Raw genomic sequence first — 25,839 nt, forward strand, 5'->3', positions numbered from 1 at the left:
TTTATGCTCCTCGTAATGCATATGGTAAAACGGGCGGTAAAGCACCAGGACTCCTCAATAATGAACGTCTCTGCATCGGAAAAAGCTATCTTTCGTAAAAGGTGACGAGCAGTTGATAATCAACTATTGTATCTTCGATTATTTGCACTAAAAAGCGTGAAAAAATTATTATGATGAAAAATTTAAACTACTACAAAAAAAACCGGAAATTCGTCGAAGAACTAAAGTCACTGACATAGCTGGAAAAATATGCAAATTGAAGTGGCAATGGGCAGGCCACATCGCTCGAAGAACAGATAACCGTTGGGGAGAAAAGTCCTCGAGTGGCGACCACGAACCGGAAGACGAAGCGTTGGCAGGCCTCCCACCAGGTGGACTGACGACATCGTGAGAGTAGCGGGAAACCGGTGGATGCAAGTGGCGAGTTGTCGTTCATTGTGGCGTTCTAAGGGGAGGCCTTTGTCCAGCAGTGGACGTCTTCGGGCTGATGATGATGATGACAAAAAATACCATGAAAATAATTTTCTACTAGTCTGAAGTCGGTCGGTGCCTCAGCGCGAGCCTGCAGGAGTGACTGAAGCCCAATATAAAGTGCGTAGGTGCGGAAGATGACTATAGGTCCACTCCTGCTAGCTCGTGCTGAGGCACCGACCGACTTCAGACTGGTAGAAAATTATTTTCATGGTTTTTTTTTGTAGTCTGTTAAATTTTTTGTTATACAATTTTTTTAGCTCACCTTTTGTTCCAGAACCCATTAACCAGGAATAGGTAGCGACCGTACCGGGTAATTGTGTTGAATACGGACAAATAATTACTTCCACACCACAGTTTCTATTTCCGAAGTCACGTACAGATCGTCCTCAATTAGGTTTTTTATCCCCTAAATCTCGTATCGATCTTCATCATGCGGCTGCGAGTGCCAGCGGAATAAAATCGTGTAGTCAGTTTGGGGGGTAGCGGTACCTTCAGAGAAAATACAATTCATAGTAAACAGTGCTCTTCACATCTAAAAATTAACCAGTAGAGTAGTAGTAAATGGGCCATCCAATTCCAAAACTCATTAGAAAGTTGTCAGTAGTAACGTAAAACGCTACATTTTTGCAACACTATTTTTCGCGATAATTTTTCCCTTTTCCATATGTAGAAAAAATCATTTTAGACATTAAGCCAAGTTTGGACTTGCAAGAAAAATCGTGCAAGTTGCATTTTGCGAGGTCGTAAAACCAACGAGTGGTCAATCGAGCGCCGCAATATAATGCAACTTGCACGATTTTTCTTGTAAGTGAAAAGCCAAGCTTAGACAAACTCGGCTTTTGAATTATGGTACCTATTATCTGCCCCAAGTATAAAGTCATGATGACCTAGGACCGGCCAATCCGCTTGCAACGTTGGTCGCAGTTATACGTTTTTTTTTTCAATCAAATTAAGTGAAATATATTCACTTGAAATTTACCACGAGCTTTGCGGTTAAGGAAAACATCGTGAGGAAACCTGCACCTGCTGCTGTGCGTGTGAAGTTCCCAATCCGCACTAGGCCCGCGTGGGAACTATGGCCCAAGCCTTCTTGTTCTGAGAGGAGGCCTGTGCCCAGCAGTGGGACGTATATAGGCTGGGATAAGGATATTTACTTACAATTATACGGGCGATGCCGCATCGTGAATAACGCACGACTTACGAATATAAAGAGGGCCAAGACTTCTTTAAGAGTAAATAACTAATACCATGTGATTCGATGTTACATTTGAATTAGATATGCTAACAACTTCACTCGCTAGTCGAGTCACTAGTTTACCAGGTTACCAGGGTGGAACCTTTTTAACCGACTTCAAAAAAAAGGAGGAGGTTATCAAATCGGCTGTATGTACCTCAGAACTCCGTTATTTATCAACCGATTTGAAAAATTTTTTTGTTGGTCTGGGAATGCTTTCAACTAAGTGCCATAAGTACCAAATCAGGATCTGATGATTGGGTCCTAAGGGAATCGAGGGCTCTTCAAATATTGTAGGGACACCTATGGTAATTTCGATATATTTTACTAAATAACTTGTGCATTTGCTCTTGAAAATCATCATTTGGTGAAGTGGAACTGATGATGAAGACCATATTTGATCAGCACGAGCCCGCAGGAGTGATTGAAGGCCAATATATTCGTATAGTATGTGTGTGAGGTAGAGTAGACGACTATAGGTCCACTCCTGCTGACTCGTGCTGGAGCACTGACTTCAGACTGGTAGAAAAATATTTTCATGGTTTTTGTAGTCGGTTAAATATTTTATTATTATTTTTTTAATTTTCTGAAATAACAATATACCTACGGTAAGTTGTAATTTTCAGGCTTTCTATCCTACAAAAATTGTGGGTCACTTTCTTACTTGCAGAGAAACAGCAGTTTTGCGTGATTTTACTTGCTGGTAAGTTTGAATTGGTTGATTTGTTTTTGTAAACTTCAATGCTGTACTTACTGTTAACTTCGCTTTTTAAGTCTATTGGATCATAAATGAGACTAAAATTAGATTAAAATACGAAAAAATAAAGCAATTATTTCTTATAAAGTACGGAAATGTTTACCCGGTTATATCCGATACTGTATTAGAAACTACGCGAGTCAGAAAGTAATGTGTCATGAACTAAGTAATTCATTTCAATTTAGTTAAAGAACTACATTGATGCTTAATATAAATGCAATACGTGATAAACGGAGTCGATTGAAGCCCTATTCCAGTAAAATTGTTCCAGTAGCGGTGCTCGATCGAATCTCATGTATTATTACATGCAGACAAAAATAATTGTAGTTGTGCTAAATTAAATATGTGGAATCATTCAGATATTTAGGTTTAAACATTGACAGACATTTTAACTGGAAACCGCATATTAACGATGTGTGCAATAGATTAAGATCTGTGCTAGGCAAATTCTACAATTAAACAGAATATTGAGTAAAAGAACACTAATGGTTGTCTACTATGCTCTTGCCGACTCACTTATTAGCTATGGTCTGGTTGTGTATGGGAGAACATTCAAAACATATATAACAGATATAAGAAACTTACAAAAAAGACTGATAAAATTTTAGTTAGTAAAAGGATTAAGAAAGACTGCGAAAAAGACTATGATAAACTATTTTCCTTATGTAAAATTCTACCCATAGATAAAAAAGTCACATACCTTTTAGGATTAGAGCATTATTACAGTGATATGTACAAATTATTAATTAGTAACAAATATAACACAAGGAGTGTAAGAGAGAAAAAGCTCGTACAGCCAAAAATGAAAAACTATTATGGTAAAGATGTTCACAGTACCTGGTACCAAAATTATTTAATAAAATTAGCTTATTAAGACAAAGTCCTAAACTAAGTAAATCTATGTTAAAGATCAGACTCAAAGAATATCTTCTAGACTTGCCTTGAATGTATACCTTCTATGTAAGTACCTGCCATTGCGAATCTGCTAAGTACCTACCTACCTAGTTTATATTATAGGATAAGTTTGATAGGATAGAAGTGCATGAAAACTGAGCGCGTCTCGCCATCAAACGTAGCAGTTTGGCGAGAATATATAATGTGTAGTACCTAAGTTGTAATTTGAATATATAAATAAATTAAAAAAAAAAAAAAAAAAAAAAAAATAACTCGTTAGGATTATGACACAGCAATGTATCGCTAAACGATTTTACTGAATTAATGTAAAAAGAGTCTAAGAGGTAATTGTTAAGTAAAAAGTACATTCTTAGGTCTTTGCAAGGAAGCTTAAATTGAGAAACAATCATTCCATAGGCACCTACCAAAATATGTACTATATAATTCATGTGATTTTTGCCAATTTCCAAGATTATATTAAGTAGTCTATATTTTTCCATTTATTTATTATATTTTATGAAATAGCTACGGGTATCATACCCATGAAATAAAATATATTTATGTGACATTTCAATTATTAGAAAACAAGTTAGTAGATCTCTAGTTTAGATGTTAATGTACAGGTGGAGTAGCATTTTTAAGGATTTACCTACCTCGTCCTCGGAAACCTGCTAGCTCACATTTCACGTATATTTTAACCCATACAAGTTTTAAGCATATTAACGGAAGCAATAAAAGGGTGATCGAACAATTTTGTAATTCCAAGAATACCCAATGAAGTGATTTTAAATTTTGAACGCCTACAATTTTTACTCGGATGTGGAAATAAAATTCAGGAATTGAAATTATTTGTTCATTTTCGTTCCAATAGAAATTGGGGATTTTGTTCGCTAAAATACATTTACATTTTTTTTATTTATAGTCCTTTACAATGTGGTACCTATAATCCCTTAATTTGTGTTTACGGTATTTTTAAACGCGGTGACGGGAAAAAATATTTATTTATTATTAATTATTTTATTGAAAACGTACACCATCACGACAGGACACCCGGTGTGATAATTAATCAAATTAATTATCTATAAATAAACGAGATCAGAAAATAAAACAATATTTCCTGTTCAGGCATCATAAGCCGATTACAAACAAATCATGAATTTCAGCAGGTCTATAGATACCTTAACACACTACTCAATCTACCCACACTCTGTAGGTAGATACTTTCGACTGTACAGTCTAGCTAGGAAACTGAATCACATAATATACTAGGATGGAACCTTTTGATGATCAATTTCGCTATGACTTCTTTGGCAGATGTATGTGATGTTAATGTCGGCGGCCGATCGTAAAATCCGCCAGATCACGAAATTCCTAGGTATATCGTGAAATGGCGCCATTTCATGATATGCCTAAAAGTTGGCCAGACATATTACGATGTGCCTGAGAAACAATACGGCAGATCGATTAGAGTCGACGATATTCCTAGCTTTATACCGGGCACATCGTGATATGCCGGAAAAAAAGAAAAGATTAGGTACGACGAGCGAAGCGAGGAGTGGTTAGTATGAATTGTGACCACAACGCACGAGCCGAGCGAAGCGAGCGTGCCGCGGCAGCGGCCGGCAAAGTGCGAGAACCGATATGGCGGCGTTTCATGATATGCCTAGGAATTTCATGATCTGCCTAAACGTCACTAGGCAAATCGTTAAACGGTGAGTTTTGAACGATATGTCGGATGACCCTTAGCCAATTCATGAAATGGCGCCATTTCACAATATGCCTAGGAATTTCGTGATCTGGTTGATTTTACGATCGGCCGCCGACATTAACATGACATTATATTAGCACAAAGATTACACCATGTTACGTATTCTACATATAGTACTGACGCAAAAGCCTTTCCAAAGACTTTGAAGGTGTACTCGTAGACCCGTACAAAGTGAATATCAACGTCAATACAAAAGCGGTTATAACAAAAGCTTTTTAAAATGAATAACATTGTGTTTGCGGTACACATAAAAGCTTCTAGTGTACCTAATGAGCGTGTCGATCCTTTCACGGCAATTGTAATGAATGGAAGTATCATGTCGGTATTTTTAATTTTAATTCTGCAATAGTGCGTCTCGATAGAATATGTAAGAAGAGGAAATCCGACGCGACCGGCGACCTTTAAAAGGATTATGGCAAGATGGCCGAGATATTTATAACGTTTATCAACATCAAAACATGAGGCGCCCAGCGTGTACTTATGTAGAAAAATTTACCGGTCGGTAGAAAACTAAACGACGTACCCATCGCCGAATTCTTGAAAGTCATTGTCATAGCTATTTGTCTATTTAGTAAGCCGTTAGTATATTAAAGACGCGCTGAACGCAATAAAACCCGTTTGAAAGTAAATGTTTATTTAATCAAAGCTATTCGTTTCCCCTGCTACTATGGAGTTATGTGCGCTGTGTTCGGTTGAACAGGAATTTACGAAATTATTAATGTAAACGTGCGTCACTCGCTCGAAAGTAAGTTGTTAAACATGGGGTCTACGTATTAGGGGTTTTCGCTTGCGAAAAATGAGGGATGAAATATTTATAAATGGATGACATAAATCAAACGGGTGAACGGAATAAATAACATAAGCTATAATAACTTATAGCGATTCTTGCTGTTAGGTAGAATCTTATTGCTATATTTTCATTAACACCAATCAGTTTACGACAGTTCAGTAGTTCAAAGGCGAAAAATGAAATCTTAAAGTCTTGAGGACATTTACATGTACGTCAATTAGGCTTAGTGCTTGCTTGATATGAACTAGGCAAACTATTCAAGAATGAAACGAAGTGAGAAACAAATAAGTAAAACCGGCCAAGAGCGTGTCGGACACGCCCAAAATAGGGTTCCGTAGCCATTACGAAAAAATTAAGTAATATAGGCTGCTATTTAAGAGTAAAACTACTAATAATTCTCAAGCAAACTTAGCCGTTACAGTTTTCCTTGAAAGTTTGATATAAGTACTTACTATCATCCTGAATTTTTTCGATTTTTATTAAAATTTGCACTTGAAAGTTGAATATTTCGCAAAAAAATCAATGAATCGAGCAAACCCCTAGTGGTTTTAAAATACCTATCCAACGATACCCCACACTATAGGGTTAGATGAAAAAAAAAACCACCCCCACTTTACGTCTATGCGAGTGTGCGAGGTACCCTAAAAAATTTTTTATTTATTTTTATTGTACCATTTTGTCGGCATAGTTTACATATATATCCGTGCAAAATAACAGTTTTCTAGCATTGATAGTCCCTGAGCAAAGCCGCGGACGGACGGACAGGCAGACAGACAGACATGGCGAAACTATAAGGGTTCCGTTTTTTCCATTTTGGCTCCGGAACCCTAAAACGAACCCTGCAGAACTAATAAAATATGAGCATAAGCATGATATGAGTATGAGTCAGTTCACTCTGTGATGCGACGCGACGTGATGCAGCATCAGTGAGAGAATACGTCAACAAGTTTAGGTAAAAAACTTAAGAAGATGACCTGTTGTATGTAGTAGTGACGTACTTACGTCCGTAGTAGTAGTAGTAGTAGTAGTAGTAGTAGTAGATAAGTCAACGTTCCATATTCGAAAACAGGTCCTCTTTTTAATTTTTTTACCTATACCTACTTTTTGACATCTGAAAAAAGTGCCGCATAGACTCACATTGTATCGCAGCATGAACTAACCTTAAAATCATAAACATCCAGAAGCCTGTGAAGTCATCACATTACGGATATTATTATCTTTTCACTTTTACGCTCTATAGTACGCCTACATTAGTACGGAAGCAACAGAATTGGGAGATCAGTCGAAGATCTCGTAGAGATCTAAACACGCGCTTGACAAAATAATTACCTACTCGCTTTTAATATACTCAGCGGCACCAAATTTGACCCACTTTTCATACAAAATTACTTATTACTGCATACATGCGAGGGCCAGGTTTTTTGCCGCTCAGTATATGTATATTAAACTGTTTAGCTACTTTTGCTACTAACTGTACTCAATGTTTCCTTACAGCATGTAACTATTAGTCACGGAGCTTACGTCCTGCTTGCTACCCACTGTTACGCGTCACGGCGTAACAAGTGGTTCCGCGGATGACGTCTACTTGTTATTTCTGTTATTTATTAAACATACATGAAACATACCGAAAATGTAACACTATTATTAGAATATACGAAAACGGCTGGATTTCAACCACTGCCTTGTGTAACGCTTTTCCGGCCTATATCACGAATGTTATGGCTAAAATCGTTTCAAAAACTTGGCTGAGTGAAAGATTGAGCCTGTTTACTTACATACATATTTAAAAAGGTTTAAATGATCCCCATTTTCCTAAACATTAATTATGATCAGTCTTATTATTTTAAGAGTTCGGTCTAGAATTATTTTTGATTTAATTTATGTTTTTAAATGAAACAAATGTAAGTAGATGAGTAAATGAATACATAATTAGGTATTAATTAGCACGTTTCCTTTGTTTTCACTTTAATATTTATTTTGAGCTCCGTTCTCTCAGTAAATAGGCCCTTTTCTTTTGTTTGACTATAACGCATTAAAGCGTTTTTGGTTTTACTAATTACGGCCCTATTCAGTTGTTTGTTACGATCTTGCTTCGTTGCAGTTAAGTTATGAATGTTTTAGTATGTGTGGTGTGGTCTACCTGTAGAAACCTGTAAATTAGTAGTAGTTTCAAGAAAATTCAACGTACATGTCGATTTTAAATTTTGTAAAAGAAAAATTCTCAAAATCTTTGTCCTAATTTGACTAACAGTAAAAACTAAGGTTTTATGTCAGTGCCTAGTGCCTACGAGTAGGTAAATTATATTTTCACTTCTCATGCTCGTAAAGTTCGTGTTTATGCTGGATCTAGGCGACATGAAATGACTTTTTATGTTCTAGTGCGTAAAGTAAAATCTTTGTCTAAGACCAAGTTAATCAGGTGTCAACAGCCGCAAACAAAAAAGTTTCTACGTATTTTTTTAATCATTTTTAATTTATATAAAAATAAAATTCGACCGAAATAAATCAATAAAACTAAAAAAATATAATTATATAATAATGCATGAAAATAAAAGGTACATAGTAAGTGAACAGTTGTTTCCACTGTTGCTATTTCATTTCGCAATCGAAGTGAAAAGCAGAGTGTAAAACTCGAGCATTAAACCCATTTTCCCCTCTACTTTTCTATCTACCCTCGCCGTACCGGCTAGGGGGGCGATATGAACGTCTTGGGTAAAATGGCTCGTTTTATGATCTCGTTGTACAATCTGCTATTATATTCCCCCGTCTATTCCATTTAGATTTTGTACTACTTATCTCTTACTATCTCTTTTCTTGGTGGGTGAGTGAGAATATCGACTTGTTACGATAACCAAATTAGCTTGTTGCCTTGTTATCAGAGAGGATCCACAGATAATTGCGTAGAAGGGCTACGATGACATACTCCTACGAGTTTCGTAGCGCTGCTACAAAGTAAGATTGTTTTTAATTACATTCCTTTTACAGGTTTATAGTCTAAATCAATAACTTATTTTATTTAAAGCCAGTTCGTCTAATAATAAAATAGAGCGTTGGTGACTCTAACTAATAGTTAATAAACTTTCTTTAATTTAATTTTGTTTGTGATGCGTACCGTTAAACTTTAATTACTGAATGCCAGCATAGCCATCGAGTTCCTTCATTGTTTTCAATAGCGGTTAACCAAATAAATAACGTGTTAACGGCCTATTTTCCGAATGAAAGGCCTTATTTCACATGAAAGTCGTAAAGTCGTCTAAACCAACTAGAGTGCTTCACACCCGTATTAACCTGCCGAACCCCTATTTTATTAACCGAGGGGAAACTTGCCCTATAAAGTATTCGCCAAATTATACCTGAATGAGTCCAAATTGAACAACATGAGGCAAAAAAGGAAATTAAATCATACAAGCATTAATATCAAAGTAGCAGTGTTTGACGCAATTAATTAAGGAGGAGAATTTAATGACACGATCTCGACTTTACTTTCAATCCGTATGATTTAACCCACTCGTGAACTCAAATTTAGATGCTTAATTTAGGGGATAATTTATTAAGTACGATAATAAGTACTGGATAAAACATCTAGATGCTTACCAGTTAGCGTGGTGATGGTGTATTATGGTGCAGCGAAAATGGTCAGCCGGCGGCGGCAGCCGCGTGGTTACTGTCACACATGACGACCGTTGCACAGGCACCTGATAAAACTTTTAGCACCCACTTATAAAATATTTTTTAACTTTCGATAAATTACTGTAATTAATTTGTATCTGTTTGTTAAGTTGGAGTACGTGGAAGGGTCGCGTAGGGAATGTTTATCGCGGGAGCGGCGCGTGTGTACGGGAGCGAGCGTCCCCTTCGCGCGGCCGAGCGGCGACTGGCGCACGGCGGTTCCCGTGCCGCCGTGCCGCGTGCCAGCGTGCCCGGAGTGCCCCGTTTCTGGCGTGCCCGAGATGCCCGCGTGCCCAACGTGCCCGCGTGCCCGACGTGCCCTGCCGCGCTCGCGCCGCCGGAAAAATCGCCGCCCTCGCCTAGTTTCCTAGTGCCTCCAATGCTTCGAATTCCGTCTCGCACTTTTGAGCGCAGTTAAGTGTTTATCGAGGCTTTGTGCGTGCGTATCGCTGTCTAATCGCACTTGTAAATACTCAGCCTCGTTTTGAGCCTTTTTGTTCGAAATATTGAAGTTCATAAAATTGTCTATAGCTTTATGAAAAGAAAGATGTTAGATCACACATCATCATTTAATTTCATTATTTTCTGCTTCTTCGTACAAAAATACAAACAAGTACCCTAACCTACTTTATTCACACATGAATCTTAAAAGAAATATACTCGTAACTAGGTATGTTTCAATGATGCGTGTGAAGTTCCCAATCCGCACTGGGCCCGCGTGGGAACTATGGCCCAAGCCCTCTTGTTCTGAGAGGAGGCATGTGCCCAGCAGTGGGACGTATATAGGCTGGGATGATGAGGTATGTTTGTGTTTACTGCTTTTTGTTGTATTAAATATGGTAATCAATAAACTTTATCCGTACGTCGGAGTTAAAAAAACTTCTTATAAACATAGAATTAGTATTAGTGAGAAAGCATGTTAGAGTTAGAGTGATCAGCTACTAAAATGTGACACTCTGTGTTGGCAAGTGCGCTAAATTAAAAATGATCGTACTCGGAATGTACTACCTGAACAATGAAACGTACATACCTACTTAAACTTTTATAAGCAGACTCTACAAATTATAGCGCCGGTGTTTTCTTTTCTTAATGGAATGGCCTAATCCCCTAGTTCACAAAAAAATCCAGACCTGATAGGTACAGCAAAATTTGGTTAGTTTGTCTCAAAAATCATCTTCTTCTTCATCTTCCCAGCCTATATACGTCCCATTGCAAGGCACAGGCCTCCTCTCAGAATGAGAGGGCTTGGGCAGTAGTTCCCACGCGGGCCCAGTGCGGATTGGAAACTTCTCACACACCATTAAATTGCTTCGCAGCTTTGTGCAGGTTTTCTCACGATGTTTTCCTTCACCGTAAAGCTCGTGATAAATTTCAAATGTAATTCCGTACATGAATTTCAAAAAAACTCAAGAGGTGCGAACCGAGGTTTGAACCCACAATCCTCTTCTTGAGAGGCCATAATTCAAACCACACGGCCACCACGGCTTATCTCAAAAATATAAATGACAAAATTACAGATAGCTAGCTACAAACGATGTTAAGTTAACATTGGAAAACATTAAAAAAAAAAGCTTGACAAGCGAATATGAGTAAAGGAATAAATGCTCAGAATAAAAAATGTTTTTTTTTTTCATTTTATTGCTATCCGAAGAATCACATAAAATGTATTACTACAAACAAAGAACAGTATTAAACAATACTTTATATTAAATTTACTTATTCAAGCCCTGAAAATAATAACACGATATAGGGCACAAGTCGAGACACGAAACGCAATAATATGGGTCAACCGAAAGATAATCAAGAATTACACGTGGCACATAATTAGACGGGTGCTACGTGCGACCGGCCCAGTCAGGTAAATTAGTAAGTACGTACACTACCTATGTAGCACAGTAGTTGTAGGGTAAAACTCTGTAGCGGGCCTCAGTGGACAGATATTTGAATTCACATCCCTCGATTACACGGCGGGAAAATGCGCTTAATAGAGTTGTAGAAACGACGAGTACAGTAGAAAATTATTGCCGTAATTTGTCAAGTAGTCCACAATTTTAAAGACTAGTAGCAATAAATGGATTATGATCATTTTAGAATAGTATTTTCATATGACAAAACAAAAAAGCATCTCGTTAGAACTAGGTAAGGTAAGTAAGTACCAAAGAAATCAGTCACCCACGTAAAAGTCCCCGATTACATCGGCGATAAGTACACGTGCACTTTACGTTTGTAATAATAGAAAATGCTAATGAAATTAGTTAGTTTACGTACGTAAAAACAGTGATTAGGTATATTACTAAACATCTCAATCGGTCTATGATAATTATATGGTATAGACGACCAGATGGCCTAGTGGTTAGAGAACCTGACTACGAAGCTTGAGGTCCCGGGTTCGATTCCCGTGTAGGGGCAGATATTTGTATGAAAAATACGAATGTTTGTTCTCGGGTCTTGGGTGTTTAATATGTATTTTAGTATGTATCTATACGTATATAATTATATTTATCCGTTGCTTAGTACCCATAACACAAGCTTTGCTAAGCTTACTTTGGGACTAGGTCAATTGGTGTGAATTGTCCCGTGATATTTATTATTATTTATTATAGGTACATATAGGTAGGTATATGCCCCAAATGACACTTGTGTACATTGGCGTGCAGTGGGTCAATTCCATGGTAGACAGCTGGTAGTTTGCGCCTGCAGCAGCACGCCACCCTCCCGCTTCCCGCAGCAGGGTAGACAACACTAGTGCTGTGCTGCCTACCCTCAAGGCACGCCACGGCTTCTGTATAATGACCCGGTAATAAAATACTATGGAATTACATTTGAAATTTACCACGAGCTTTGCGGACTTTGCGGTGAAGGAAAACATCGTGAGGAAACCTGCATAAACCTGCGAAGCGATTCAATGGTGCGTGCGAAGTTCCCAATCTGGACTGGGCCCGCGTGGGAACTATGGCCCAAGCCCTCTTATTCTGAGAAGAGGCCTGTGCCCAGCAGTGGGACGTATATAAGTAGGCTGGGATGATGATGATGATGAATAAAATGCTCCAGCATGGGCTAAAATAAAAAGGAATTTAATACAAAAACTAACACATATCATAGGTATTACTACTACTACTAAAAAAAAAAATATGATTAACACAAGTCTGAAAATCCTTTACTAACACTTTCCTTTAGTATACTTCAAAAGAAGTGGGACGTTTTACTGAGTCTTACCCTAAGCTTGTATAATGGTGAGCCTCATTCAGATGGTACGAGAAATATCACGCTGATTGTGGTACATTACCGTCGTTGATCGATACTTAGAAATTCATAGCCGTGCGGCTGCGCAATGTAACGAAACTGGCGCAATATTTTCCGTGCCGGCTAAATGAAGCTCCCGTAGGTAGGTATACCTACCCGTATACACAGTAAGTCGACGTATGTATTGCGGTATACGCTCGGCACGTGTGGACCGTGTGACATTTAGTACATTGTGTTTGTGAATACTATTTTTTATTCAACTTATGTTATAAATGTGAAATTTAGTGAGTACAGTCAAGGGCATAAATATATGTACGTTCCCAAGACGTCAAAAATATCTATAAACCTTTATGCCACTAACAATAAAATTGATATGTATTTGACGCTATGGTTGTTTACTCCAGTTTTTCACGCTAAAACGTATTTTTAACCGACTTCAAAAAAGGAGGAGGTTCTATGTTCCAATGTTTGTATTTTTTTTTATGTATGTTCGCCGATTACTCAGTCAATTGTGGACCGATTTTCAAAATTCTTTTTTTATTCGAAAGGGTACTTTTCTAAGGTGGTCTCATTGTCACCAAGTCAAGATCTGATGATGGAATCCTAGGGAAATCGAGGGCAAACCTAAAATTTTATAGGCACACCTATGGCGATTTTGGCATTTTAAGCATATATATAAGCATTTACATTCAGAAAGTATCATTTGGTAAACTGGACCTGATGAAGAAGACCGTAGATGACCAATGGAAGTCGTCAAAGCTAAGTAATGCTCGCTCGTCTATAAACGATCATCATTAATATACCTAGATAAGCGACTAAGAAGGAGCTTTAATTTAATGATTCTTTCGAACTGACCTGATGCTGAAGCCGGAAGGTAGGCAACGGAACTCTGTTATAAAACAACGTAAGTAAGCCGTGTTTTGGCTTCATGGAATCTTTGTGAGATGTACTTTGGCTACGAATCACTAAAACGTGAGAAATAAAGAAAAATTTTAACAAAAAGTAAAACCGACTCCAAAAAAATAAAAAAGTAACAAAAAATGGAAACTACTACAAAATCCTTGAAAATATTTTACTACCTACTAGCTCGAAGTCGGTGACTCAGCACGACCCAGCAGAATGGATTGAAACTGAAGGTGAGGTAGACGACTTTTGTTCCATTCCTGCTGGCTCGTGCTGAGGCACCGACTTCGAGCTAGGTACCTAGTGCTAGTAAAATATTTTCAAGGATTTTGTAGTCGGCTCCATTTTTTGTTATTTTTTTTATTTCTTTTGAGTTGGTTTTATTATGGACAGTTTTAAGTGGATTTTGGTATTTTTTTTTATTTATTGTAAAATATGAATGTACACATTTTATCCTAAGAAGTATTTCGCCAAAATAAATAAGCAAATGGATCTCTGGAATAACACATCGGCTACTTTTAATCCCAATATTCCAAACCGTTAAGTTTACGAGTAAGTAGATACATGAAATTTAACACGAGTGTTCATGTAACGCTAATGAAAACCACGACATACTCGTAACTCCTGGGAATTCCCATGGGAATTTAGAAAAATCTTAAAATTTCAATCCAACTACCAGACCTTACCTAATAATGCACGCAAGTGAAATCTGCTTCCCAGTAACCAAATCCACCATGAAAACAATCTTAACAAACTACTTTATCTTGCTTCTCCGCTAAAACCGTACACCACAGGCAAGTGTGTGCGACGCATATACCTATATTTATTAGGTATAACATGCAGAACCCGCCCACCTCCTTTTGCAATTCAAACAATATATACGAGTAGTCACTCACAACGAACACTGACGCGTTTCCAACTATATACATAGGTATATACTAGCTCATTATCAAAGTTGGATTAAGTAGTTACCTAACCACCATCCGAATAATCAACCAACCATCAAAACAACCAACCTTCATCCGTTGCCCAACAAAACGAATCATCATCATCATCGGCCTATCTTAGTCCACTGCTGGATATAGGCCTTTCGAATTGCACGCCACTGAGCACGATCCTCGGCCACTCACATCTAGTTCTTGCCAGCCACCTTACGAAGATCATTGCTCCACCTATATACTAATACTAGTCTGCAGACGTCCCACGCCACGCTTACCGATTGGCCAAAACGAATGCCATAAGTTACTCATACTCGTAACTGTGGTGCAAGATTTTGGCGGCGAAGCAACGTTAAGTTGTTTACTTCATTGATCATGAATAATTTATTGAAATAGCCATCCTTTGCGGAGGCCTCAGAGTAACACACAAGATCTGATAGCATGGTGTACGGTTGTGTTGCTTTGAAGATGAGCTCTGGTTGAGTTCGAAACGCGTCAGTGTAGTATGGTGGTGATGATGCTTGGATTTGTGTAATCTGTGTGTGTTCTTAGAGTTTGGAAGTGAAGGAGCTGCATGAACAGACATTTGTGCATAGATGAAGCTTCATAATAAGGTGAGCATAGTAAGTTTTTAGTTCACTCATTGATGGAATGGAATTCCGTAAAGTAACGCCTGCGTCAATTAATGAATACGCTCTTTTTCTTTGCGCTCTTTTTATACGAGTCATTCTTGTATGTTTATTTATTTCGGGGACCTCGGAAACAGCGCTAACTTTTCAATCGATATAGCTTGGTCTTATCTGTGGGAGAACGCGTGTTTTTCAGTTTTGACTCGGTCGCTTAATTACTTCATATAATAATGTATGTCATATCATAACATTTTGTTTATTTAGGTACATTTAAACTAGATAAGATGGCAATGACATAGATGTACATCATTTTACTTATGACTCATGTAATAAAACAATCTCTACATCTCTAATCATTCTTCGAATATGTAGGTACTTATCTACCTATTTATGTCAAAGAAAAGTTCTGATGCAATATCCGGATTTTGATATCATTTCAAATAATATATAAACTTTGAACCGGTTGCTTGAAGAAAATAAATTCCACGCATAATTACAAAACTCATTAGCAAGTCAATTGATCCCGAACAAGCCCAAACATTTTCATAAAATAAGATTGGCAGGTATTGAAAGTTGTTTCATCCTTGTCATTTCATCCATTTTGTTTAGTATTCCACTCAGAGTTTATATAATTAAGCAATCTATTACAATCCGTTTAAGACAGCGTAATGAAAAGGAAAATACAAAATTTGTTTCGAAAGAAAACGTGATGAGTTCCAATTTACGGAGATGGCATAATAAGTAATAGATGTAATTTTTTAAAAGCGTTGTTTGATACGAACGTACAGGACTCTTTTAAGCATTTTATCCACTTCAATTCAAGTATCAGATAGTCTTTAAGCATTGGAACATTACAGACTAATAAAAAAAGCTATCGTGATTCTCGCTCATAACTAATATAATATACCTTGTTCTTGGGACTTATCCAAGACTTCGAGCACTACTCATATTTATTGCTAAAATTACCTACTTCGACGTCTCCACCAAATTTTAGCAATATGGATTACCCAGTGATGGCACGAGTCATGGCCTTGAAATTTTGGACAGTTGTTCTTAACACAACCTCAATGAAGACCACGATATAAATTTTGGGAATTCCCAGGGGAATCTTGTAAAATCCCGGAATTTCAACTATATATAACTACCAGATCGAATAGTTTACGCGTGCGAAGCTCTAGTATATAAATAAAATAAGCTCTTCAAACAAGCTTCCAATGTGATGTTTTCGTCATCACTAAATATTATTTGCCTATTTTTTATATATCTCACCGTATTCAAGCTTAAATCAGCTCTTGTAAATATTGTGTGGCAAGCTCTTTCCAAGATTTTTGGTGTATCAACTCTTTCGATTTTTCTTATGTATATTCGCATGTGTCTGTAGGTATTAAAACATTAGTCAACTAGCCCCTGACGCCATTTCGGATTTCTACTGCATGGCTAGCCTAAACGCTGATGCTGACTGGGAAGTAATGCTATGCTATGTAATATAAAGAAAAACTATGACACTAATGTTTGGAATAACACTGTTTCAATTATATATACAGGTGCAATAATAAAAAAAAATAAAGCAAAAACTTAAATACAAAACAAAAGTACAAAAACAAAAATACATCTCGTGCTGTCATTTTTAAACTACGCGCGTTGGTGACAACGCACTTCGCACAAATAAGCGGGGCGCAGAGAGCCATCTTCAGTCTTGACTAGTTGACGAAAAACTCATGATATTAAAGAGTTATTGCTGGTTAGTCTACCTACCCCTATTGTCAATCATCCCCCGTCTCCCCTACCTGGTGTATAATATTCTGTAGTTAAGTAATTTCTAAACAGATTATTATTGGATTACATTCAAAGCTAAATTGCAATTATAATTAAAAAGCCAAATTATAATTTCAAACAATATATTGTTCAGTTACGACAGCCGTAACTTTATCAATTTGAAACGATTTAATACAGATAATTTGAATCAAATTATTATTGTGCATGACGAAACAAAATATAATATCAAGTTTTATGACACATTCATTGTTTTGTCATTAAATTAATTGTTACGATGAAAATATTCCACATGTTGGACGATGAACAGCGTAATATTTTTTAGTAAGTATTTGTCCTGCGACTTCGTTTGTGTATATATCTTGTTTGTCATTTTAATTTATGCTTTCATCCTACTTCCTACTAATATTATAAATGCGAAACTTTGTGAGTGAGTGACTATGTTTGTTACTCCTTCACGCTGAAACGGCTGGACGAATTTAGATGAAATTTGGTATGTGGATAGCTGGACATCTAGAATAAAACATAGGCTACTTTTATTCCGATATTCCTACGGGATAGGGATAAAATCTCGAAATAACAACCGCTGCACGCTGGGCTTAGAGCCATGAAATTTGACATGATTGTTTCTAATGTAACGTCAATGATAACCACGATTTCATTTTCGGGAATTACCACCGAAATTTCAATTTAGCGGCTGGATTTAATGATTTACATGTGCGAAGCCGCTGGTAAACACTCATGTTAAATAAGTATTAAAAACTTAAGTACCATACTGCTAATAATATTTTGGACCACAATACAAGGACAACGATATGGCCCTAAAGACGCATTTATTCCTACCGTACCATCAGGCTTCTAGAAGAACTGAGGCCGTATTGGCATTGTTTATATTTTACTAATGTACCCTGATTCGAAAACTGCTGACCTCCGCGATCGCATTCACCATTTCTATCAACCCTCGTCTGACAGAAGTAAGTGGTGAAAGCCAGGGCTTCGCATATACCGTTAAAAAGTTGGTGACGTTACCGCTGTCAAACAGATTTGACGTTAAATCGTAACTAACGTTAAACGATGTACCGTTACTTTTACTATTTTTTACCGGTATAAAAGTGGTAACGTTATAAATAAGCTGTTCATAAATTTGAGGTTAATTCAAAAGTATCGTTAAATGATTAATTCTCACTTTTACATTATAGCGGTGTCAAATCAGCACATTTGTTTATAGTATTAAATCTACTCAACAACTATATGTATGTAATTGGAATCAAATAATAATTAAGGATTTCTTTTTTTTACGTTATAAATAAAATACTTTACGGATTATATCATGTATTCGCGATTATAATTAAGGTCACGGAAAAACTAAAAACAAACATTACCTTACTTTGTTAACGTTAATTGGGTAACGTTACCATAATGTTAAGTTATCAAGTAACGTATAATTAATACCGATACTGGGGTATTTTTACGATTTTACCGTTACGTAACGTTACTTATAATGTGAATTTGGTAACGTTTACAAGCCCGAGTGAAAACGATTGTGAATTCAAATAAGGCCTCTGATAACCACTAAGCTAATCTTGATTAAAGTTAAGATGATGAGCAGATGACAAAAGTTGCCGCTGATAAGATAACGGTAACACAAACAAAATACAGATTCATCGCTCAAAAAACAATACAGCTTTTTTTACTAGTATTTTTTATCAAAACAGACAGTGAGTATTTTTATTAGCATTTATTGCGAGTTATCGGCGTGGCAACCGATAATTTCATTTTGTAGAGCGTGTCGCGACGCGTAGCACTCGCCTCGTAGCGGCTCAAAGGCTTTCTGCTACGGATTCGTAGCAAATATCTAGCACTATAAACAGGGTTAGTCCAAGATGCTACGACGCGATTCGTAGAAATTATTGTTATTACGTTTTCTCATACTTTTCTGAAGTGACATCCCATCCCAGTCCCAGTATATTATAAATATGAAAGTTTGTTTGTTTGTTACTTCATCACGTCTAAACCACTGAACCGATTTAGATTAAATTCAGTATACAGATAGTTTCAGTCCCGGAAAAGGACATAGAATAGTTTGTACCACGCCTACCACGCTCTCTTAATACGATTCAGTTTAGGCTCTAAACTGAACTGCATCGCTATTTCGTACCACGACGTTACTTTTGCGATTCAGTTCAAGCACGTTTCAGCGACAGCGATACAGACATTTTCATTCACTCACTTCAAGCGGTTTTCGTACCATGACGCTTAACTTGAGTGGGAATTGAATCGCTTCAGTGTCAAATTTAGCGATTCAGTATAAGTTACTCATTCTGTCAATTCTTTTGGAATTTTAAGTGTTTTACTTGGAATATTTTAAAATTTCAAGAACTTCTAAACTTGTATTCAAGTTTTATAACTTTTCATAGGACATTGTGCTTCTTAACTCCTCATTGATAAAACTAATTTTTCAGTGAGAAAATATTGTTGTTGTTTCTTTAAAAAAAAATATAGCTCTGTCCATTGGAGGACAATTTTGCCAGTGTCTAGTAGTTTTTGCCGTTGTACGGTAAAAAAATTCTAGAAAACGAAATATGAGAGGTAATGGTTGATGAACGATGACAGCGCGAATCCCAGTGAGAAAATAGAATCGTGGATTAGTGACAGCGTAAATATTTTATTTGTAATCAACACAACGGTTGCTAAGAACACGGAATGACATAGAGTTATGGTTTTCCAAAATAAAGAGGTTTTAATAAGTTTAAGTCGATGCATTCAACGATGAATGAGATCCTGCCCTTCCTGCAAATACTGGCTATTCACAGAACAATGTACTAGCAATGATACGCTTGAATACACAAACGTAACAAGAACCTAATGTCATGCATATTAAAATCTCATTTGCCCTAGGCTATTCGGTAATATCGAATTTTCAACGGTGACTCGGGGAAATATTGAATGCTTTCTTATCGAAGCTCCTCGTAAATGCCGAAAATGTATACCTTTGAGTGAGAAAATAAAATGTAATATTCCCCTTGTAATCCCCAATTGAATGTGACAGCTGGAGACGTGTGTTCGGAAACGTCACCGGCACCATAACCGAATGATATACTCGTATACCTTTTTGTTATTCCCATGTACAAGGAAGTAGAACTGAAACCTGGAATGCCTTATCTGCTATAGATTAATTATCCATTTAAATACCTAAGTAGTCTCGCACGTACAGTCGAACCATTTTGTCTCCTGACCCACCGTAGAACGTTCTCATAGCAAGTGTCACAATGGATTCCCTTGCCAAGCAAGGTGCTTTGATGTCATTCTGACTTTTATTACGAAAAGGTTCAACAGTGGGTCACGATTCAGTTGGTTCGATAGTACAAGGTGCTATAAGATTTATTTGGGGTCTTACACACCATTCATTCTCTATTTTTTTATATTATTTTAAGAATTTGAATTGTAAGCAGCCGTTACGCTGCCTAAACTTTGCAAGCTTTCCTTCAAACCGTAGTTTTTAAATTTAACGTAAGCTCAGTGCTGCTGCTGAAGCCTCCCTGCACCCCTGCGCTGATCTGAAGGCTAAGTACGACACCAGAGGTAAGAGTTAACAGTGATTCCGGAGGAGCTGAAGACTTCGAGCCAACGGTGCCCGTTACCGACGCCCTAAGATCCCGCCCTGCAGCAGACGAGGAGTTCTCAGGTGAGAGCTTCCTACAGCAGCTATTCTTTCGCGTGCTTTTTCATTTTATTTATTAACTTGTCGCGGGACGCCATATTTTGCTTCCGGCACGTTCCTTCACCATCCCGACTTTCCTCTCGTTGCTCTTTCGAAATTCCTATACAGTCCACTTCCCCTTTCTCGCACATTTTTTGGCACATGTAGTTCAGTTCTACAAATGGCGTGGCATCGTAACAACTTCACATCGGGTTGCCTATTTTTTTTACGTGACGACGTCAGTGATGACAAAATTTACATCCACAGATACCAAAGTAACTCTAGGCTTACTCTCCGGGTTTCCTAAAAAAATGTTCAATTCACTCTACTGTGTCTGTACTCAGTTGAACACCAGTGTAAAGGTTCTTCCGGGAAACTTGCCATTTACTAAGTCACGTACACGTTGCAATAAAAATCGACGTGTAATACTGCAGCACACACAAACAATGGAAAATGTTTACTTTTCAATTTTAATAATATTTGATATCTGTAACAAAAATTTAGCGACACTTTTAAAGGAACTTAAAAAAAGCATTAGTTGCCCCAATTAACTTTACGTAACAAAACGATTTAGTTTCTAGTGTTAGTAAATACCTTGTACTGTCAATAGCAGAAATAGATGAGCGGTTATGGAGCTCACAATTATCTACACACTGTCAAGGTAATAATAAAGTGTTTAGATCATTTTGAGCACCACCACAGCTTATCTATCTACTTCTGCTGCTGATTGTATAGCAAGGGGGAGGCCACAATAGCGAGATTATAATATCACATTGACTCGAAACTTTGTAAATAATTAATGTTCACTAAGCAGTTACGTGGAATGTACAAAGTTTCTTAAAACTATCCCGGATAACCGGCCTGTTTTAGCAGGATTTTTTTTAATTCAGGTATCATGAAATTTGATTAAATAGGTAACCCTTACAAATTTTACCCCTCAAGGGTTGATAGCACAATGGGATAGGAACATGAGATAGTAGGTAATCTCAGAAACTACTGAGATGATTTAAATATTTCATTTTCCAATAGAAAGCTACACTACCCCTGAATCAAATCTATAGACTACTTTTTCTTCGAAGAAATGCAAATTTTCCGCGGAATAAAATAAATGAATTCAATTTCAGGGCAAATTCTCAAAATTCTTTCAATAATACATAGTTTTTTACTAACAATTATGAATATTAAAGAAGATAAAAACAGTAATTCATGTCCCGCGGGAACTTTATAATTTCTCGGGATAAAAGTACCTAGATTACGTCAATCAAACACAGAGTAGCTTTCTATTAGTGAAAGATTTCTATCTCGAGGAAATTTTGAATTTTCCGGCGGAAAAGTAGGTAGCCATTGTTAGTCAAGAACTGTAGCTTTCTATTAGTGAAAGTTTTTTAACGTGTTTACCTATCCCGCGGACACTTTGCGGTTTCCCTATATAAAAGAAGCCTGTTTTAATTTACAGGGACAGTGTAAATAGCTTTCTATAGAATTTACTTTCTTGTCCCGCGGGAATAAATAATGCTATATCGTGTACGAAGTTGCGGGCAAATGAAACGCATAGTACGTTTTTTAAAATTCCACCCCTGAATATGTCAAACAGGGTTTCAAAGTTGGTATGAATATGATTAAAATTATATAGGTTGACTTTTGAATTCGGAAATTTGCACCATCTGTCTAAAACTACGTCTGTCTATATTTGTATGCCTTCCATATAATCCTCCAAAAAATCAATCAAAACACGAAAAAAAGGATCGCAGAAAGTAAATGTATGTTACCACAAATTTAACGCGAGCGAAGCCGCGGTCAAAAGCTAGTTATGTTATAAATAACCCTACCGTTGGATTGTGACTCGAAATTTCGATTTTTTATTGTATTATTATAGTGATTCTTGTCTAGACTAACGTTTTTTATCGAACGAATCTGGGCCATTATTCGGTATTCATTAAAAAACATTGTTTCAATATATCCGTGCAGTATTTGTTATTATCCAAAGAAAGCAGAGTTTTATAGAAAACCTGTTATTAGTTTTCACTTTAGCTGAACCTGGCTTATGGTAGGTACCGCTCAAAGATGGATTCTTAATCGAACCTTCTGGATTGTCAGCTCAGCCACCTGATCCCTAGAATCTATTGTTATTCCATATAAGTCATCTTTGGGTCATCCACAGTAAGTATTCCAGTTTAAATAGAACTGTTTGTACAGTAGAACTTAAGTAGGTGCTTGTGATATAATTAGGTAGTTAAAAATTATATAGCTTACCTTATCACTTCGATAATCGTTGATTCTTGTTACCATGATGAAATCTTGTCGCAACTACCTTTGTGTGAGGCGTAATTTTTTTTATACGATTCATAAGTACCATAGTCTGTTTTTATTAACTGAAACCAAAAGATTCCAGTATGAAATAGAAACAGTGTGAGCTACTCAAACCATGGTCACTATCTGTGGCGTGCTTAGCTTACTTATTATCTACTAATAACAATAATTTTCCATGTAAACAATTCATTCGAAATAAAAGACAAAATCAATGACCGTAAACCATACATATGACGGGATTCCCGTACAATAGTGAAGTATACTAATTCTAGTGAGTGTAAGTAGTGCAAATTACAGTATTAACACTTAAACTAGTGTACTAACGTCGTTCGGAACTCGAAACAAAAGATCGGTTGTCTTTTTCTTTCTCGTTAGAATCCTCAGGGAAATGAAGAAAACCTACGAGTCTCGACATCAAGGTTCGAGTCGTATAGTAGGTACCTAGAGCATGAAAATGTCGTCATCACCATGATAGTTTACAATGTTACAAAGCCAATTCGCCGACGGCCTTCATTGCAACCTCAACCTGAGAAATAACCATCATGTCAAAATTATTTCTACTAGCATAATATTGCTCGCAGATTCTGTTTGCTCACCACTTCACGGTTGGGCGCTGTATTTTGTATGCCTCAAATCCTCGAGCTCCAGCTTGCAAGTACTTACCTGAAAGGGGGAAAAAGTTAATGAAAGTAATGATCACTACCATTTGTTGCATTATTTCAATATGTATACTTACCGAGATAATTGAAGGTACTATGTTACCTATTTGAAAAAATGTTATCTACCTCAAGTAACCTAAGTACCAACATGAGTTTAAGTTAAGCAAAAGCATACGTTATTTATTAGCTTAAAATTAAAGTAAGAACATCGTGTGAGTAACGAACGCATAAAGACATATGAATGACATATGAGCTAAAAATCGAAAAAGATCTTCCGAAAAGATCGAAACTAGTCGGACCGTTCCTGGCCCTATACTACGAAACGAAGTACAAAATTCTAACTTCGTATCTTAGCATCCCGCTGACGCTAACATTATTTAATACGAGAGTGAGAGGGACGGTACGATACGAATTTCGATTTTCTTTTTGCGTAGTAGCCCCCCTGGCTTATAATAATCGTGACTTGAACCGTTTTATTTAGTTTTTGCCCTATGAGCTCTATATAAAAATAGCAGCTAACTTTCTGATTAAAAGAAAATAACATTCTAGGTTATTTCTTCGTAAAATATTCTTCTAGTTATCTTTTGCTACTTTCAGAACAAATCATTATTATTTCGTGTTCTATTTTATTCTCTAGATAAAGTTTTTTTGCTGTTACGTCTCTAAGCTTACCTTCCAAAAATAGAAATTGGAATTTGATCTAAATGAATGGCACAAAAGTTTCTTAGAACAAGCAAATACCTAATTTTTTTGTTATAATCACCTCTTTTCTCTACGGTATGTAGAGGTAGAGTTCATATTAAGTTTTCACGGTATCCTTTGAATCTTAGTGTGTTATTTGTCGTAACAAAATTTATCTAAACTCTATGATCATGATCAAATACTTTGTTGCAGATATGGACCATTAGAAACGCTGCCAATTCCCGTACTAATTGAGACGATAACAAGAATTATTTAAAAACGTTTATTATTACAAATATATATTAATCTGCTCCTGAAGTTCTGGAGTTATTTCAACCAATGATTTTGGACTCACATCAGCATTACTGCTTCGCTTTCTCTCGTGTCGCTACACTCTAGACGGAGACTCGTGATCATTCAACTAAGGATTACTTTTATGACCACTCTCTTGGAAAAATAACGTGATCAGTTCCCCTTTACCTTCCAGACCGCAGTGCTAGATGGTGGCAATAGAAGGCGCTACTACCTATCCACTCTTACGTCATGTTTCTTAAATTCCTTTTACGATACCCATAGACGAGGCGGCTTTGGGGGTAAATAGGGCAATCGCCCAGGGCCTCGCAGATACTGGGGCGCCGCGCAACAACCCAAATTAGATCTATTTATAATATTTTAATGTGTCTCCTTAACAGCAGAAAAAGAATAGCATTGGATTCACATACTTTTTACATAGACTAAGGGCCTCGCAAAGATTTGTCGCGCGGAGCCTCGCAACGTTAAGGGTAGCGGCCCTGCCCACAGGAAGGGGTAAGTGTCCGAGGGACAGCAAAAAGTTTAATTTAACTCTGTGTCCGGCCTATGCCCGGCCTAGTAAAGGCCTTGTTAAATAAAAAAAAATATGAATAACGTGTGTTGCTTCTCCGCCACTGTTTTCTCAGCAACGAACCCTTCCTGTTTGCCTATTACTCGTCGTATCCGGCTAACCACCCACTTATTTGTCATGTAAGTAACGTCATATCTAAGTTACCAAACCATTACAAATACTCTACCTATCTTATAAAGATTGGGTGTACAATGTACTTAAGATAATTCAGACAGAACTGTTTTCTTTGTAAGCCTTGATTACGGTAGGCGAAAAAAACAACGTAAGGTGTAACAGAAAAAAAAAATCTTATTTTGTCATGTTTATGAAACAAGTTCAAATGGATTGAAAATAAATGAGACATCGTCAACACAACAAATAAAAGCTATTTAAAAATAAGCAACAATTTGGTTGTGTATTGAATCCACCCATTAGAAGGGAAGAGCTGACAATAATTTACATACACACTGTTACCAGTCTAAATATTCTCAATAGTTGTTTACATTGTACATAACAGATTGGTTATGCGTATAAAAAGTGGCAGCCACTTACTAA

The 25,839-nt window shown here is 36.9% G+C and overlaps 1 protein-coding gene across 1 annotated transcript in view; it reads right to left on the bottom strand.

Annotated features, from left to right (window-relative positions):
- The window catches only part of rdgA (retinal degeneration A), a 248,329-nt gene extending 238,545 nt beyond the window's left edge, over positions 1-9,784 (bottom strand). The window contains exon 1 of the mRNA XM_074111318.1: positions 9,512-9,784. The gene's annotated coding sequence lies outside the window, so the exon portion shown is untranslated. The remainder of the gene's footprint in view (positions 1-9,511) is intronic.
- Between the last annotated feature and the right edge of the window lie 16,055 nt (positions 9,785-25,839).

The sequence above is a fragment of the Choristoneura fumiferana genome, chromosome 2, assembly GCF_025370935.1.
Source record: "Choristoneura fumiferana chromosome 2, NRCan_CFum_1, whole genome shotgun sequence".
Classification (NCBI taxonomy): domain Eukaryota; kingdom Metazoa; phylum Arthropoda; class Insecta; order Lepidoptera; family Tortricidae; genus Choristoneura; species Choristoneura fumiferana.